The 16,251-nt window shown below is 45.4% G+C and overlaps 1 non-coding gene across 1 annotated transcript; it reads right to left on the reverse strand.

The window, feature by feature from the left end:
- Positions 1-250: 250 nt before the first annotated feature.
- On the reverse strand, positions 251-322 carry TRNAA-AGC (transfer RNA alanine (anticodon AGC)). The gene has a single exon. It is a non-coding gene; the product is annotated as a tRNA-Ala (tRNA).
- Positions 323-16,251: the final 15,929 nt, after the last annotated feature.

Raw genomic sequence — 16,251 nt, forward strand, 5'->3', positions numbered from 1 at the left:
GAGGGTGACGAACTCAGTGACGAGCACTGTGATCTTTTATTCGGGTAAATATAAATTTGATGATATTTTGAAACCTGGTAGGGGGAGAGGATCAGGTTAAAAAGTGCACGATTTCTGTATTGTTGCAATAAGGGCCTCTAGCAGTTTCTTCCTCATAGAGAACGGATGCTGCAGCAAGTTCTGCTCTGCTCTCTTAGGGTAAAGAAAATCAAATGTACCGATCTTTACAGTGGGAGAAAATAACCGCTACTGGAGGTGCTGGGAATCGAACCCAGGGCCTCATGCATGCTAAGCATGCGCTCTACCGCTGAGCTACACCCCCTTCGCGAAGGCACCCTGAGCAGTAGTATATTGTGAAATATAAATGAATTGCTAAAACTGTAAAGGGCGAAGTTATCAGCAGAAGTGACAAAATCAGACGAAATATTCCGACGGATGATTAATCATCGTTAAATTCAGGAAAACTCCCGTTCTCTTCGATGTCCCCACCAGCGCCTGGTTCTTAGCTGGACTCCCCTACCTCGGGCTTCTGAGTTTCTGGACTCCCAGCAGCGGTTCCTGCCGTTTTCCACAGTGTGGCTCTTGAATATCTCCCTTTTCATCTCAGAACTTCAGCCATCACCTCTCCTGGAGACAGTCTCTAACTCTAACTAGCATTGCCGAACTTGACCTACAAGTCTAACCTTGTGGGGAAGAAAACCACCACCACAAATAAGTAAAAAACAAAAAAGAAAAACAACTCCCTTTAAATCGCTTCCTGAAACACTCCCACATGCAGACCAGTCTGATCTTTGCTTCTGTGTGATCTTCAAACTGGACTTTATTTTATGAGCTGTTCTTAGGTCTGCACAACTTCTCTGTTTTCCTGGACAGGTGTGCAAATGGCCAAAGTCACAAAAGCAAATATTCTTAAAAGAAGCCTCTGAATAGGATATGTTGTTAGGATTTTGGAGGCAAATCAAAGTCAAAGACTAAAAATGATGTTTTAAGCTAAAAGATTTCTAAAGTTCTTTTGTGACTTGATCATAGGACTGCCTTCTAAACTTAAAACATTAGAATTTGTTAGTTTGCTGTGTGACCTGCAGGGGTGTTAGCTTTGCCAGACACCCGCCTGCCTCTCTGGACATTCTGTTTTCTTTGAAGTCCAGCTCTGTTTCCCAAGCAGGCCACTGTCTCCCATAGCTTCAGGCTTTTACACAAAGTTTGGTAACTTACTTCCCCAAATTACATTATAAACAAACTCCTCTTCAGCCCCAGCCTTCAGCTCAGGTATTATATCTTCTGTGAAGCACTGTCTGCTCCACTTTTTCCCTCAGACACAATAAGGTGAGGCCCTCTTTCTGTTCTTGGGTCTAACATACTCATTATGATATCATGCTATCTTATTTTTATAACTACTTTATTACTGAGATATAACTTACATAAAATAAAATGGATAGATCTTCCATGCAGAGTTTAATGAGCTGATAACAAATGTATATACCCCCACTTACATCATGACTTAGAAAATAGGTCTTGCCCCAAAAAGTTTTTGATTTCTGGTTTCCGTCACTACACCATGATTTTGCCTGTTCTAAAACTTCATATAAATGATGTCATAGAACTGGATTCTTCAGTGTTTTACAAATTCTTACCTGTTGTGCCCATTACTCTTTTTACTACTGAGGAATATGCTGTAGCCTGCATATACCATAGTTACTTATCCATTCACCTCTCATGAGTATTTGGGTTGCTTTCATAGTTTCTCGATACTATGTATAATGCTGGTGTGAACATTCTTGTACAAGACTCTTTGTGAACACACGTTTTCATTGACATTGAGTAAATAACTGGTGGTGGAATTGCTGCTGAAGAGCAGGTGTATGTTTAATTTTATAGAGAAGACCCAATAGTTTTACAAGCCGTTTTACACCCCTACAAGCAACATATGAGAGGTCTGCTTCCTCCATATCTTTGTCAACACTTAGAATTGTCATTTGTTTACATACTTTAGCAGTACACATGTCTAAAGCACAAAATTGATGTTTTGACAGACATATACTATGAAATCATCACCATAATCAAAATAATGAGCATATCTCTCATCCACAAGTTTCCTTGAGTTCCTTTGCAACCCCACCTTCCCTCCCTTCACAGTTAGTTGTCTGCACTGTGTCACTATGAATTAGTTTGCATTTTATAGAATTTTGTATAATAGAATCATACAGTAAGGACTGCTCTTTGTTGGGCTCTTTTCTCTCAACACAATTATCTGAGAGTTGTCTATTGAGTAGCATTCCAGTGTGTGTGTGTGTGTGTGTGTGAGACACATTAAAACATTTTAAAACATATATAAAACATTTAATAGTTATGTATGTATATTATAAACATGTTCATAAATATGAATATATTAATAATATATAGTATTATATAATATATATATAAAACATTGTGGTATGTCCATTCACCCTTTGTTACACATATCAATTGTTTCCAGTTACTGACCCTCCTAGATGAGATTGGAGTGAGCACACATGTACAATTCTTTCTATGGCTGCCTGCTTTATAGTCTTTCATGTAAATATGTAGGAGTAGAATGGCTGACTCATGGGGTATTTTATATCTTACCTAAACTTCTCTACTTTCTTTGTGAATGGCTGCTACCTTCTCTTCCTTTCACAGCAAATAGCCCAAACTGAAATGCATGAGCCTTCACGCCCTGTCTACAGCATGCACTATTTTACTTTGTCCTGCTTTCTTTTTCCTTCAGACAGGAATGGGGGTATATAGTACAAGGCAGGGTTTATACTTGCGGAGGAAAAGATTAATTTTGTAAGAGGAATTCATGGGCATGTGACTGCAATCAATCACTATTGTCTCCTGCTGATGCTGAGCCTGGAAAAGAAGCTGGATAATATATAGGACAGCATGTGAGACACATTTTCTGTGTCTGTCAGGATAGCGAACTGTAAGACAAGTGGTACCGGGGCAGGCTCAGTGCAGTCCTCAGTGAACTGTTTCCAAACGGAAAGAACTAAAAGAAAATTAGACAAATCAAAAGAATAAAAGAAGCTCCTTCTTCTAGAAAAACATGTCAAGGAAAACACATCTCTCAATACATTCCTCTAACCAGCTACTGATAAAGAACAACCTGTGAGCCACCAGGGATGGAATACAGAATGCAGCCCGCCCTGTAAACACCGAGCCTTCCAAAACAGGTTTCAGAGACCCTCGCTTGCTGCCCCCTCTAAAGATAGCAGACAAGAGCAAAAGTTCATGCTTTCTTTGTGAAGAAATAACTGCTCTTTTGCTAAAGGGGGAAGGAATTGTTAAAATGAATTCATCGCACAAGGATGTATGAAAACACAATTGAATTAAATGTTTATAGTTTAACATTTCCCCCTCTCTTGTGAAAGATAGTTTTTAGAAAGCAGGGCAGAGAAAAGGAAACTAATCTTTTGTTATTTCTCATGAACAATCCAGCATTTTTGTACAACATATTTTGACTAGTGTTCGCGGAGTCTGGCTGGGTGCCTCAATGGTTAGAACCCCTGACCTCAAGCTAAATGCCAAAACGGGCAGAATGCAAGCTGGCTCGTTTTAGGTGCTACGAGAAGTGTACCTATGAGACGCCAAGTGGGCGTTAGTGGGGAAGAGCTCAAATCCAGTCAGAACAAACCTCACCAATCATGCAGCATTTGGGATGCAACTTAAGGCGATATTAGGTTCAGTTCATGGGAAGACGAGAGGAGGGTTCCCGTTGCAAAGGCAGAGGCATAGGGGGCACGTCCAGTGGCGAGGGTGCTCAGAGGCCGGCGAGCTCAGCTGGCCCTGCCCGGAGCAGGGGTGCGCGCGACGAGAAACTCCACCGGAGGCTTTCATCTGTGCAGCCACGCAGCTCAAAACTGCGCTTAGCATGATGTCCCACCCCAAACAGATCCACCTCTTCACCACATCTACTAAGTACGAAATTAAGTGAGGATTTGACTGAGGAGTCAGAATTACTAAAATCAGTAAGTAATTAATCAAGTTCCCCAGCAGACAGTCCTGGGGTTCCCACCCTAGCTCTTCCGTCCCCAGCATTCCCCGCCTCGGCTCTCCCGTCTGGGCACCGCCTGCCTGCCTCTGGGTTGAGCTTCCTGCAAGGTGGATGGTGGCTGCCGGCCCTTCGCGGTTCCCCTTGGCCTGATCTCCTCCAGCAAAGCCGGTCTGATTCAGTCTCCACTCTGCACAGGCTGCAAGACCCTCACAGACAGAAGAGGAAAGCACAGCAAACTCATTCCATGGAGCCACGGATGGGTCTATTTTTGGTTACTTGCTTATTTGAATAATCTGCCCTGCAGAAGATGGGCCAGTTTTTGCACCTGACCTGTGCTCATCCTGTGCTTGTGGCTACGGGCAAGTGGTGGCCTGCAGGGGTGCATACCTGGACGCATAGCTGAATGCACCTAGGGGTTTGATGGGAAATCAGAAGCATTGTACTGTACAATGCAGTGGTCTTTATGAAAACGACAGGAGGCCATGTTTTATCTTGCTTTGGAGAATGTCTTTATTTCTTGGTTGAAGAGCCATTAGGGATTCTGAGGGCTGGGGGCATCATGCCCTTGGCCTTGAGCATCATCAGCAAAGGGCACTGTGGGATGAGCTGACGTTTGCTGAGAATATCCATCCATTTCAAAGCATAGCTTTCATCCCTTTCAGCAATTTGTTCCAAACCACAGCATAAAATGTCACATTATTGATGCGGCATTATCAAGTTTCATCATGATTGACCATCAATGTCACACAGTTTTGTAACACAACCGGTTGCTGCCAATCAAAGGCACCCCCAGGAAACCGTGTAAACAGAGGGAACAGTTTGTGCTGCACCATGTGGTACACTTTTCACTCTAAAGACAAGCTTGTGGTTATCTAGATCCCATTAAAGTTTAAATGTGAATTTTTTGCTGTGTTAAAGCTTTTGCTTAATCCTTGACATTTTCAACATTTTGATAGTCTTTGAGGTAAATAAAAATGTTCAGGACTTTTTGTTGAGGGAGGCGTTTTGACTGGCAGTGGTGACATACCGGGAGGCCAAGAGTCTGGAGTACAACCGTGCCTCCTTCTCTGGAAAAAAGGTCACTGGTGCCCCTTCCTGCTGAAGATGCAGGAGAGGCCGGGGAGAGGCGGAGAAGCTGCCACAGGCAGGGATCCCTTGGCTGAGCTTCAAAAGAAAGAAAAGAAAGAGACCCAAGGCAGAGGAAGGGAACCAAGGGCCACAGTGCCTGGGAAGGGAGTGGGTCTGAGAGCTCTGGCGGTGGCCCGGCCTGGGAGTGCCACCTCGGCCCGGCCTGGCCGCCTTCTGCCTGGGTGTCGCCAGTTCTCCGGGTTCCTAGATGCTGTTTCTGCTGCCACTTTGTTCACAGCGACCTGTATGTGTACTAGTCTTTGAAGTCTGCTCCCCGGGTTTTAGGAGTAAAGAGATCAGCGCGTGTGGCTTGGGGTGAAGGTGTTAGGAGAGTCTACTGCAAATTCTCACCCTTACTCCACGGACAAGGGGCTGACTCCATTTGTCAGGACGCGGCTGTAGGAAAAGTCTGTTTCCCTGAAGTTCCCAGGAACGACTTCCATTGTGTCCTTGCTGCTCCTCATCCCCTCAGTTTCCCCCTCAACGAAGCCCCACCTCCGTGCCGTGGCCCCCTGATCCCCCTTCCCCCGGAGCGCACCCACTGCTCCCTGAGGAACCGTGTCCCGGGGCAGCCCTGGGGCTCCCGCTCTGAAGTCTCGCCGACCTGGTGACTTCAACAACCACTCCTGGGCAGATGTCCAGCAGCCTCTGCTCAAGCCCGGGCCTTCCCTTCCGTGCAGAAACGAATGTTCACGATTTCGGTTTCCCAGCTCTCATTCCGGAGCACACACTCTGAAAAGGAAGCGGCGCAGTCATGCCTCTACAGTGGCCAGCACAGATCATCGGTCCCTATTTTAACTGCTTGGTCCGTAGCTGCTTTAGAACCTTTCTCGTCTTCTTTCCGGTTGCCTCCTACCCGAGCAGACGTCATTATCACACTCACAGGCCTCTCCCAAACCTCACATTGCGTCCTGAAAGCTGGAATGGAAAACATTCATGAAGACATCACATACTCCATGGCCTTTAGCAGAATTGTTTCCCACAATGAATGCTTTTTAGCACGTATGTCAACATTTTAAAAGTATGTTTAGTAAATGTGACCTTTTCACTTAATTTTCCAGTTTTTCTTTTTACATGGTGTGCGTAAAATGAAGGTTCCTGTGTCCAGGATTTTCACTTGGCCCCGGTTGGCTAGGTCACTACACATGTGTGGCAATGTGTCGTTATTGACTCTATATAAAGAGCTCTGCCCAGCGCTCTGGGTGACGTGGTGGCACAGCTGCAGGAGAGCAGAGGCTGGAGTGGTGGCAGCACTGAGGACAGAGGCCCAGAGGCAGAGACTGGCTTGCTGCCCGCAGACCTGCTCTGAGTGGACGGGATTCTAGTGACCTACCTGCCACCGTAGGAATAAAGTTGGGTATAACCCTTTCACCCCAAGAACGTTCTACTGTCATTTCTTTGGTCACACAGAATCCATAGTGAACTTGCCCGGGGCTGAGACCCACTGGCAGGACACATGGAAGCTTTATCAAACGCTTTTCAACGCCTCACTGTCTCATCGAAGATCAGAGTGATGAGTCTAATAAAAGTTAGAATACTATGTATAACATAGCATGAATAACAATAGAGAGTATCTTGCCCGACTCCCCTTATTTTACAGATAGAAAACATCATGAAACACAGAACTGCAACCCCAGGGGGTTGAGTAGGTTCGTGCACAGTCACAGTAAGGGCGGCTGGAGGACCAGAACCCCGGAGAAGCCCACGCCCCAAGTCTCCGTGTGGCCGGTCACACCTCGGCTTTTCTGCGGTTTCCCAGAGGCTTTATCAGTCGCTCCCTCTCTTCACCTGATTCTAATATTCTCAGCCACGCCCCAGAGTTCCTTGAAGGAGGAAGTGTGGCCTAGACGAGAAGTAAACAACGGGAGCCCGAGACAGTTCCCACTCCGACCTAAATGTCCCGCCCGACCTGTTCGTCTTTAGCCGCCTGCACCCCCTCCTGTAAGTATGGCTGCGTTTGGCCCACTGGGTCCCCTTTACAAACAGGTTTCCTGGTATACTTAAAAAAGGTTACTTACATTGTTTTCCCTATAGTGACTACCTGGCTTTATTTATATTTGCAGGATTTGTTGCATCATAAATTTGAAAACCACTCTTACCCTGTCTCTGTCAGCATGTGCCCAAGGCCTTGCAACAGCCGCGGGGTCCGCACAGTGGAGGTGTGCTCTCTGTGGGTTTTGTATGCGTGCAGGCTTCAAACGCCTTTTTTTTAATGGCTGCTTTTTATTTCTCCAAGTGCTTTGTGGCTTTAAAATCACTGCAGTCATTTTTCTTAAGGTTTTCTATTTTCTCTCTCCCTATTTGTTATCGTCGATCGAAGTTGCTCATCATGTACGAACTGACCTGCCTCCCTCTGAGGCGCTTCTTGTAAAGGATCCCGACACAGTTCCGTCCACCCACCTTCTACTGAAACTGGCCTCACAGATTTTAAACAAGCCACCCCAGCTTGTTTAAGGTGTTTTCCTCCTTTCTTCTCCATTTGAAGCACTTTTTTATTATTTTAATGGTAGATGTTAGGTTTCCTCGCGTTTACTTAGTAGCAGAATGAGGACTGGGGCGCTTCTCAGGGGCGCTCACAGCCTGTCATTTCCCGCAGCGCCGCTCCTGCCCCTGGGAGTCACAGGGCCTCACCCCGTGCTTCCTGCCCGGGCTCCCCAGCCCGCCCGTGTGGGGCCGTGGCCCAGTGCAGCCGAGCCCCAGCCCCAGTCCCACCCCCACCCCCACATCCCCCAGGGCCACGCTCCCACCTCCCCTCTCACCTGCACCCAGCAGGGCCTCGAGGGCGGCGGGGTCTCAGGGTGGGTGTTGGCGAAGCTGAGGTGCGAGGGTGAGCAGACCTCTTCCCCCTGCAGTCCTGGCTGGTTTGGAGGCTCCCGGTAGAAGCACGCAGGCCGAGTACAATTCTGCCTCCTCCCTGAGCTTCCCCAGCAGGTGCAGGGGGCTGACCTCGTGGAGGGAGAGAGGGTAGCATGACCGTCGCACCTGGAGATCTTTGCAGGTGTCGGTCCTGAACCCAGGTACTGTCCATTTCTTTTAGGCTAAGAGACACCCACTGGGACTCATGAATGGCTGTACTGTGTCCTTTCCCTGGACAGGTGCGGCAGCGTCTGGGTCTCCTACAGCCCTGCGCGCGGTCACGGTACGAGGTCCTCTTCCGGGCCCGCTAAGAATGTTCTATGACTGTGAAAGACCGAGGGGCTCACGGCAGAGACCTAGCATTGCAGATTCGCATTGTCCTTGAAACCGACAGCCCAGGCACGACCTGTCCTGACTGAGAAGTGGTCAGGGCTGAAGCTTGTGAAATAATTTAATGCCTCATACCAATTTGGATTCAAAACATTCTGGTCCATGGTCACAGATGTGTCCTCTTTACCTGAGGCTGTTGGTATCTGAATTCATTGTTAGCAGGGGCCAATTAATGGGCCAGCCACCTCCAGCTGTATAAAATGAGACCAGAGGTTACTGCTTGATAAAGGAGGATGGGGACCAGCTGAAAAAGAAATCTTTTTCTAATTGGGAAAAAATATATCCTAGGGAAGATGGTGAACCAAAAGAGAATGATCCTTTCCATGGTGATTTTGTGGATAGCTCTTGATTTCTTTGCTGTTTATTTAGTCTCTCCCTGTGATAAAGGGAGAAGAAGTGAGTTTCAGGGCTGTGACGGAGTACAAGCCGGAGGGCACTGTGGCCGGCTGGGGGGTCCACCCGGTGCAGAGCCCCTGCCACACGCCCCACACAGCTGCTCCCCCCGACGCGGCCTTGCTGGCGAGAGGTAGGCAGGCTTCTGATGCCGAGTAAATGGGATAAAAGGCAAACTTCTGGGAATAGATTTTGAATTCACTTTGCAACATGTGGATTAAGTATGAAGGAATATTCTAATCAGGATATATGTGTGAGATTATACTTTTAAAAATCTGATCATTCAAGAATTATGTATTAGAAAGGGGTGACTTATATAAAACCATTATAACTTACAATTTTTGAAACTAGAAAGTTGGCTTCTAAAGGATTTTTCACATGAGTCACTATTTGGTGTGTTTGATGATTCTGATTTGAGGATGGCTGATGAAAATTATCTGCTTTTCTGAGTAGTATTTGCATTGTTTTGAGGTAACACAATATCACCGCCTGCAGACTGTGCACCTCTGTGGCCAGATCCGGGCGATTTTACCCCTGACCAGTGAAGAAATTGTGGAAATGGAAGGCCAGAATGATGAAGTGTACAGTCACGGAGATTTTTGCGCACTTAAGCTCTTGGTTCTGATTAAGCAGTGAGAAATTGGACAATACACACCAGGCCTCCATTTTCCTGATTTACTTTAGAAACAGACAAAACTCTTACCACTGACATCCCAGGGTTTAAGCTGATTTCAGCTGCAGGTAGTTACTGATGAGGGTTTCCCAGCCAGGTCACCCCAGAATGACGCACCGTGACGGGCCACGAGCATGTCACGTGCACAGGGCCTTGGTCGGGGCCCCGCCTGGTCAGCGTCAGCTCTGTGTCAGGGCACCTCCTCAAGCACACGTGTACACAAAGCCCTTACCCGCACCGTGCCACGTGCCCAGGCAAAGCTAGGCTTATTTTGATGAGCTTTTCCACTATTTTTTTCTGCTCAAAGCAGGACTGGACAACCTGAAGAATAATCAGAGAAAAAATTTTTTTAATGCCAAATCATGACAAAGTTTTTAATTGGCAATTTTGCTTCCCTGGAAAGTTGAAAGGGTATGATGTCCAGTTGGTCTCACAGTTACTTCATCCTAGTTTGAGGAGCCTCTGGGGAAATCCTGTGAACAACTTGCCTATGTGACAGGAGCACCGTGATCGGGCTCGCAGAGAATCTAGATCTGATGCCTTATTTTACTGAGCATGAATACTTACGCTACAGGGGAACGCGGGCTTCACTGATGACCTGGGGAAAACTACATGGGGCCACTTCTACTGGCCTTTGACTTCCAAAAATGTCGCACAAAAAACACAGGAAAGAGTAAATACTAGAAGCAATTTCTTTGAAAACAGGTAGCTTCTCTAGTAATGGCCTTGTATTAATTTGAGGGGAAGATACTTTCTTATTCATATTTAAAATGGGAAGTGGCTGCTAGAGGGAACGTGGATCCTGGTGCAGATGAATGGCTCAGACTGACCTCCGGCAGAGGCTGAGGGTGGTGAGGGTGTGGATAACTACAAGCAAGGGGAAATACACTTATATGCCTTTGTCTTGTCGGCTTGAATGACCAGATGTGACGGCTTCTGGTGCCTGATGAATACACTGGATTTATCCGGCTGCTGGTAAATCCTGGCGAGTTGTGAAGAGAAGCCAGCACAAGGAGGAAAATTAGAACAGAAAGCTTTGTTTTTTAAGTTGTCCTTAATTTTGGCCTAATCAATAATTCTAATAATAAATAGTACCAGAGTCAACTATTTCAGGTTGGAATCAGATATGCCGTGTACTTGAACAGATAGCTTGGACGGAGTGGGCGTTCTGCCCTGCTGATGCGCGGGGCGACCGACTGCCCAAGAAGCGGCAGGCCATCCCGCACTCAGCAAGGCTTCTCGGGAAACAAAGAGTCTGTCAACTCTGCTGTACATGCGCTGCAAGAATATTGTTGAGTGGCTTTGTTAGTTACATAAAAACAAAGCAAGTAAGCCTTGTTGCCTCTGGGGAATTCTATAAACATTTGAATTCATAATTGGTCTGATTTTACATAAAGAACTCTTGCCTTTGGGATTTGAAGAAAAATGCTCTTGTCATATACCAAGAGGAAAACTTATTAAAGTTAATCAATCCAGGAGGGACAGGAGGGTAGACTTACCGTTCGGTCACCAATCTCACATGTTCATCACGCCTTTGAAGTGTCCCTGCGCAGTGCAGTAGAGCGGGGATGGCTCCACGTCGGAGAACGGCCTGAGGGTCTCAGCTTTGTCCCTTCTTGAATGTGGCTCCAATCAGGGTGCCTGGATGAACACATTCTCTGCACTGCCCCCCAACCCCCGACCTCAGTAGCTTGAAATGACAGGAAAAGTATTAGAAACATGTATGAGCAGGCAGGAAGATAAAATGTACGTGGACAAGCAAGTTAAGAACTAAACTCCTCAAAGAAACGTGTGATGCAGGGAGCAGGGCATCTCTGAGTGTGCAGCAAATCCAGGGGGAATAGAAATAACGGGTGGGAGGAAGCCAGGGGCAAATACTAAGAGATTAAATATAAGCAGGCTTGACCCTTGCATGCTGCACCTTCGCTTCCTCTCGCCAAGCAGCAGGCGGCAGAAACGTCAGGCCCAGAGAAGGTGGGGGCTAGAACCTGAAATGCAGAATGGTGGCCAAGGCCCTGGACAACCTCTGGGAGGCAAATAGAACCAGCAAAACCAGAAAACAAGTCAATTGCATATTTTTCCTTGCACGCATCTCAGACCACTGCTGTCCTCAAAGAAAAGCAGCTCTGGCATTCATAGTTTACACCCCCAGACAGGCAAACAGGAATTCTTTAATACAAAGATGAGAGGAAACCAAGACTTAACCAAGCTTTGAGAAAAATCTGTGAATGAAAGGCAGGCATCAACCCAGCAATGAAACTACGGTCTGGGCAGTACTGTAAAGCAAGCAAAAGGAAAACCCTAAAATAAGTGTTATTAGATGCTCAGAACGATTATACCCACTCACAGAAGACTGGGAAACAAGTGACAGAAAAACTGACCCTCAAGATATGAAAATTAAAGAGATGAACACAATGAAAAATGGGCTTTGATGAAAAGGGATAAGTCAGGTTGAAAGAGCAGGTGGATTATCCCAGATCAAAAGAAAAGTAAAATTTGATTGAAAAAAGATAAAGTTAATGTAACAGAATGTTTCAAAATATCTAATAGGAGTCCCCCAGGTAATTAACATGAAGGGACGAGGTGTGTGTGTGTGTGTGTGTGTTTGGTAGGGATGGTGGGTTATTGCAAGTAAAAGATAGAAAACAACATCTAGGGCTAAAGCAATCTTAAAACCTTTGTTTAAAAATATTCCAGCAGATGAATAAAATAAATTTCAAAATAACATACATAGATCCATCATAATATGTATTTCACATTTTGGGGCCCAATGATATGAAGAATATAAAACGAAAAGAGAAAAAAAGTTAAGTGAAGCTAGAATCACATTATTGTCTTAGCAACATTATATGGTCAAAGACAGTTAAGTAATAGCTTTAATATTCTGAGAGGAAATGAATTTGAATGTAGACCCCAAATCACAATATTTGTTTTTAAGTAAGAACTAAGACATTTATTATCTTTTCTGAAGAACTGATAAAAAGATAAGTTCCAGCAAAATGAAAAGAAGAATCAGAGTATATAGATATCCATTCATTTTAGCCATTCCTAGAAAATAATAGCTTCAATATGCATAGTAAGTGTAGGATTCATCATTAGAATAACTAATTTATATGAAAAATGTCTTATATTTGTCAGAATTTCTCAGTTCAGACATCCAGATATTGTTTCATATCTAGTTCTCAGATATGAGAGTTCTCTATATTTTTATATCCTATTAAAGGAAAAGTAATCTAGCAAATAAGATGTGATCAATTCAAGAAGTCAAGGAAGAAAACAGCAAGGATTGGAAAACAAAAAACTCGAGAGAAGAAATAAGGATAACAAACTCAATAGTCAAATCATATATCAATGTTTCTATTCTATAAATGTCTCAAATTTCAGATTGTTGAACTAAAAAATGCAACTAAAAAGTGATAACAGTATTAACAATAAAAAGAATCTGTACCGTGCCCTGGAATGTACCATGCTGGGATCCCCACGACCTTTAAACAGGGGGCCCCTGGCGCAGTCCTTTCCTCGGGTGACCCTGAGAGAGGTGGGGGAGTCACGGGCAAAGCCGTTTAAACAGGGATCACTCCCCGGTGTGCTCCGCGGCCAGGCCGCCTCTGCTACGCCTATGCATTTACCAGACGTTAGACAGGGGCAGGGTGGGAAAGAGGAATCTGGGGAGCAGATCTGTAGTTAATATACTTGCTCATTTTATTATTTTCCCTTAATCCAGAGACGCCAGCTCTTTAGCTCATCCGAAAAAAACATAAGACCTAATCTTGAATACTTTATTCTCTGTGACCTAGCCCATGCCAGATTCATAAAGTCCCGATCAGAATTTGATTTTTTAGTTTCACATTAAAAATGTTTATTGCTCATTTCATGTTTTGTTTAGGTTTGTCTGTTTTCCTTCGGATTTGCTGGCACCAGAATTTCTCAGTTCAGACATCCAGATATTGTTTCATATCTAGTTCTCAGAAGCTAAGACTTTGTAAACATCGAGCCAGAATTGCAGTGCGTACTTTCATTACATGGTTTCACTTGTTTTCGTGCTGAAACCTCTGCAGTTTGATTTAAAGGGGTTATATTTTATATACTTGCCTGAACAGTTTTTCTTCTCCTCAAGTGTATCCTGGCTATGCCTGGTTCCATCCTTGCAAATGGCCGCTGCATCCTGTTTACTCCGTGTCACTCAGTGAGCATTTGAGGTCTTTTACTAACTGTCACCATCTGAACACCCTTTCAGCGTGTCTCCGGGTTCAGAAGCTATGGGCTCACTCTCCCCTTGCCCGATCCTGACAACCCATGTTCTGGTCACAGCCATCGCATGCTTCCTCCCAGGACCTTGAGGCTTGAGGGCCTGGTACAATATATAGGGAAATTGCTAAATTAATCATTGTGATGGCGGTTTGAGGGTCCAGCACAGGGTGGTGCTGATGGGAGGATCCTACCCAGAATACTCCTAGGATGTTGCTCGATTCTTTTTCTGCCCAAATTCTAATCCTGCCACAGTCCTTTGTATCATGCCAACAGAGTCATTGTACATCAGTCAGAGGTGGTTCCTCGTGCGTGGGACCAGGGTCACCGATGATCAGCCCCCAGGCATGTATTCACTGCAGTGATACCAGGAAACTGCATTGATCCTCATCCGTTTGTGCTGATTAACTCATCATCCTGTCACAACACTGGTACAATGGTTTAATTTTTGCTGTGAATTTTTAAATTACTCATTCCTTAAAAAAAAATCTCTCAATTACATTCTTTAGGAGTTGGCTAGTTAATTTTCTAAATTCAATGTTAGCATGTACTTGTAATAGCAAATCAGAATTAGAATCTGTGTTCTTCCCGAGTGAGCTTTTCAACATCCATTATGGCCAGAATTGACTCCCCACCCTGGGCTGAGGGAGACGACCCGCATGAAGGGCGCCAGTGTTTCCCCCGTCCTGCCTCCGTGTCTGTTGACATGTGGCTGTGTCGTGCTTGCCTGCCCTGATTCTGGGCATGGGCCTGGGACCTGCTGACCGCTGGGGTATGGGAAATGTGATGCATGGTGTTCTCTCACCTGTGCCGTTGCCAGGAGGGCGTTGTCGGGCTGCAGGCTGGAGGGGGGACACAGGGAATGCTCAGGCATCCTTTTCACCTCAGCCGAGCCCTTCGAGATCAGCCAGCTCATAACTGAGAAAGACACGAGTGAATCTAGTTGGCATGTCAGTGACCAGCTTAACCAAGTCCAAAATCGGTCACTGAATTGCAGGCTTTCTGGCTCAGTTATTGCTTACCTGTAAACTCTCTAATTTTGGGGTGTTTGTTATACAGCATTACTAGAGCATTAAAATAAGACACATGAAGGATTTAAAGGCCATATCGTTAGGGGCGGGTGGCGGGAAGAGGGTTTCCTTGAAGAAGGCTGTGTTTGTGTGTCCCAAGCCATTCCGCTCAAAGTGGAGGTTTTTAATTTGACAGGTATCCTCTCAGTTTTATAGGCACAAGTGGACTGGAATCTTCCACTTGGGAATCTATGTAATAGGGGCTGTGGCTGTCATTCTGAGGTGTCAGGGTGAAGGCGTATGGCATGGAAACCAGGCACACTTCGCCGACGGTGGAGGGCTGTGCGCTTCTCTGAGGGGCTAGATGCAGGCCCTCCTGGGTCACTTTGCACCGTCTCCAAGAGGGCCATGTGGAAAGGCGATGGGACCCACATGGGGCCACTGGTGCTGCACCCCTCAAAGCCAGGACAGCAACGGCAGTAGCGGGCTGAGTAAGCAGACTGCCTTGTCCCAGGAACCCCCAGGGAGTTCGCAGTGGCGGATCCCTGCAGAATCCCCAACAAGATGCTGGAGGAAAAACTATGTGCAAGCATCTGCCAGATGGCTGCTCCTTCGGTTCAGGACATTCCAGCCAGAGCTTCCTGCCTTCTTGTCCGCCCTTCCCTCCTCGGCTTGACCTGGCGGTGGGGGCTGGATGCGGAGGCGACGGGATGGAAAGGTGCAGAAACAGCAGGCTGTACCCCTCCAGGTGGGTGCAGTTTGCCTGCAGGTGACCTGACCTGGAGAGGCTGGGGTGGGGGACAGGGAAGGGCAGGTGGGGTCTTACCTGCGGATGAAGATTGATGCGTCAGTGACTATATAGTCTAATTTCTGAATGGGGATAAGTTTTGCTACTTAGAGACCATAACTCCTTGTATCAACTAGGAAAGAAAAAACTCATGAGATTGCCAGAGTTTTCATCCAAGGGTAAAAACTTTCCAATCCTTGTGTGAATACATTTTAAAAAGATAGCAGAAGACAAAAATTAGGATGCTTTGTGTTCTTTGTATTACAAAACATGTTCAGTATTCCAGTTACTTATACAATAAGGATGCTATCATTTCCGAGGAATTAATATGTAAAAAAGTATTCTAAAGCTCTACTAAACATCTATTAGTTTCAAATTCTGAAGGAATATTAGTGTCTTACAATGCTTAGGTCCTTTATTATTCACCCACGCACCATATATTTTGAATTTCTGCTATGTACCTAGCATTATATTAAATTATAAGAATAGACTGGATAATAAGATATGTATTGTTTCTGCTTAACCACAGCTTGTGGTTCATGGAGGAGATTGGCATTAAAAAGACAATCACCCAAATAATACTTTTGGTGGTGGAAAGACAAGGAGGCACTTAATGTGACTGCTTGATTCTTAAGTCTATAAAGTAGGTCTCTGCCATCACATGGTTAACTGCTTACATAGGAGATAAATATAGAGACAGATTGTTAAATCAAAAGATTATGATATTTTAAGGGCTACAAAGTGACAG

Source organism: Manis javanica, chromosome 16 (assembly GCF_040802235.1).
Source record: "Manis javanica isolate MJ-LG chromosome 16, MJ_LKY, whole genome shotgun sequence".
In the NCBI taxonomy this organism is placed as follows: domain Eukaryota; kingdom Metazoa; phylum Chordata; class Mammalia; order Pholidota; family Manidae; genus Manis; species Manis javanica.